The 2,374-nt window shown below is 51.5% G+C and overlaps 1 long non-coding RNA gene across 1 annotated transcript in view; it reads left to right on the top strand.

The window, feature by feature from the left end:
- LOC106722127 overlaps positions 1-2,374 on the top strand; it is a 219,982-nt gene that overhangs the window by 102,677 nt on the left and 114,931 nt on the right. The window lies entirely within an intron of this gene.

Genomic DNA, 2,374 nt, shown 5'->3' with positions numbered 1-2,374 from the left:
GGACCAGTGCAGAGTAATCCTCCTTGGAGGTGACTCCCATCCTCCATCCTTTGTAGGCCTTTCTTTTTAGCCTCAGGAGGTCTGCTAGGTCCCTGGAGAGCCAGGGGGGCTGCTGTGCCCTCTTGCTGCCTTTCCTCCGAGATGGAATAGACTTAGCTTGTGCATTGAAGATCGCTCCCTTGAGGAGCAACCACTCTTCTTGAACTCCCCTCTCCCTGGGGTCATGGTCCCTTAGGGCCTCACTGACAAGTCTCCTGAGATTGTCAAAATCGGCTTTCCTGAAGTCAAGGACTTCTGTGTTGCTGACTGACTTGCCAGCTTTTCGGCAGATGGTGAAGGTGATCAGCTCATGGTCGCTGTCACCCAGCTTCCCATCGATCACTAGGTCGCCGACTAGGTCATCCCCAGTAGCCAGTACCAGGTCGAGCAGCGTTTTGCCTCTCATTGGCCCATAGACTTCTTGAGTCAGGTAGAGGTCATCCACGCACGAGAGGAAGCTTTGTGACCGCTCAGATTTTGCTGAGCGATCCTCCCATAATAGGTCTCCTGATTCAATTTGGATTCAGAGATTCGGCCACTGAATCTGGCCAAATCTCCTCCGAATCGAATCGGCGACTGAAGCTTAGCACAGCCTTAGTGTCTTGCATAGGCATGTAATAGTAAGAGCTTTGCTAATGCTAATAGCAAGAGTTTTTCATGGTGATTCCATAGTAGGCTGGCGAAATGACATGTAGCCTCCTGCTCTGTGAGCGTGACCGAACCATGAACCTAGATAGTAGAATGTTGTAATACAGTGGAATGTGGTAAACACCAGGTGTGTTGGATCACAATTCATCCCCAGATTCTTAGTTTGAGATGATGTTATTTACTCCAGACTATATAAGCTGTACGTTCTTGAATTACAAGGGGTTCCTCAGCTCTGGCAAAAGTTCTGACTTGCACAGAGCACCGGCGCAGGCTATCGCACCCCCAGGATCGGGACACTCCGGGGCCAGGGAAACTATGCAGGGTGGCGGCTGCTGCCTAGGGCTGATGTGAAGAGACCATCCTCTCTGCTCTGTCCTATCGCCTGCCTCTGCGAGCATCCTTAAATAAAGCTTTGCAAGGGTGAGAACAACCGTGAGTACGTCCTTTGTTCAAGTGCGGGGAATATTCTGAACCCAGTAGTTCATTCTAAGATGAGGCATAATGCTTCCCAGAGCACCAGGGAATACAAGGGAATATGGTTACTGTCTGCTTTCATGAAGGGTGCAGTATCTGCTTTCTTTAGCATAATTTTCTGGTAGATGTACAGAAATAGTGGTGTATACTACATCCTTATCTTCACTGCCACTTTTGCAGAGGCCAGGGGCAGTAATCCTTTTTTTATTCTGCATTTGTAGACTGCCATTACTTTCATACCCTGAACCAGAGGACTTGCTCCCACATGCACCTGCCTGGGGGTGGTGGGGGTGGAGGTGGTTACAGGACTTCATTAATACAGAGTCAAAGAGAAACATGTGACTAGCATACATGCTGGCTGGAGTTAACTTCATATTCTTTGCCAGTTCCAGAACATTTACTACTGATTCAAAGGAGATCAGTCAGTGTCTTTTAAAATGCTCCAAGAAAATGAATAGTTAAGGAAACAGGAAAGGACTCTATGTGAAACAAATTAGGTATACAATTTATAGTACAGAAAGGTAATAACCAGGGATCCGGGTTTTTTGTTTCCCACAGAAAAATGGGGAAAACCATGGATTCCCTGTTTTTATTGGAGAAAATGTGGATTTCTCTTTTTAGCAGAGACATTCATGGATTCTCCACTTTTGCAAAGAGCTCTTGCAGGCTGGTACAGCTCCAGCCTCCAAGAGCCAATTGCAAAAAGGGCGGGAAACCTCCAGCCCTGGCTGGAGGGGGAGGGGGAGGGAGAGGGAGAGGGGAGAGGGCAGAGCCTGAGCCTCTGAGGCAGCCAAGGCTGGGCTCAGGCTCTCACACACCCTTTTTCCCGGAGCATGGAGGTAAGTGGGGCTGTGGGGCAGGGCTGGAGAAGATGGTTTGGGGGGCTGAGGGAGTGGGGGGGTGCTGCCAGTCCCAGGCGGCACATTGCAGCTGGGAGCAGGGCTACGGCGTGAGGGCAGGGTTGCCCCTCTGCGGGGGGCTTTTCGAGCTAGTGATGCAGGGTGCAGTGTGGTGGTGCCTGCCACGTGCAGGCCGCACATATGCCTCCTGGCCAGCTGTCCAGGGGAAGGGGAGAGGGAGGCTGGCATGCAGGTGGAGCACAGATCTGCGGCTGGCTCTGCAGCCATGGTGAGGGATGGGGGCAGGGGGGAGGGGGGTCTTGGGCTTGCACTCGGTGCTGCCGTTTACCTGGAGGCGCATTATGGCGGTGACG

Source organism: Alligator sinensis, unplaced genomic scaffold, assembly GCF_000455745.1.
Source record: "Alligator sinensis unplaced genomic scaffold, ASM45574v1 scaffold674_1, whole genome shotgun sequence".
NCBI classification, from domain to species: Eukaryota; Metazoa; Chordata; order Crocodylia; family Alligatoridae; genus Alligator; species Alligator sinensis.
Note: the sequence above shows the minus strand (reverse complement) of the source record. Positions and strands in the feature narration are given on the sequence as shown.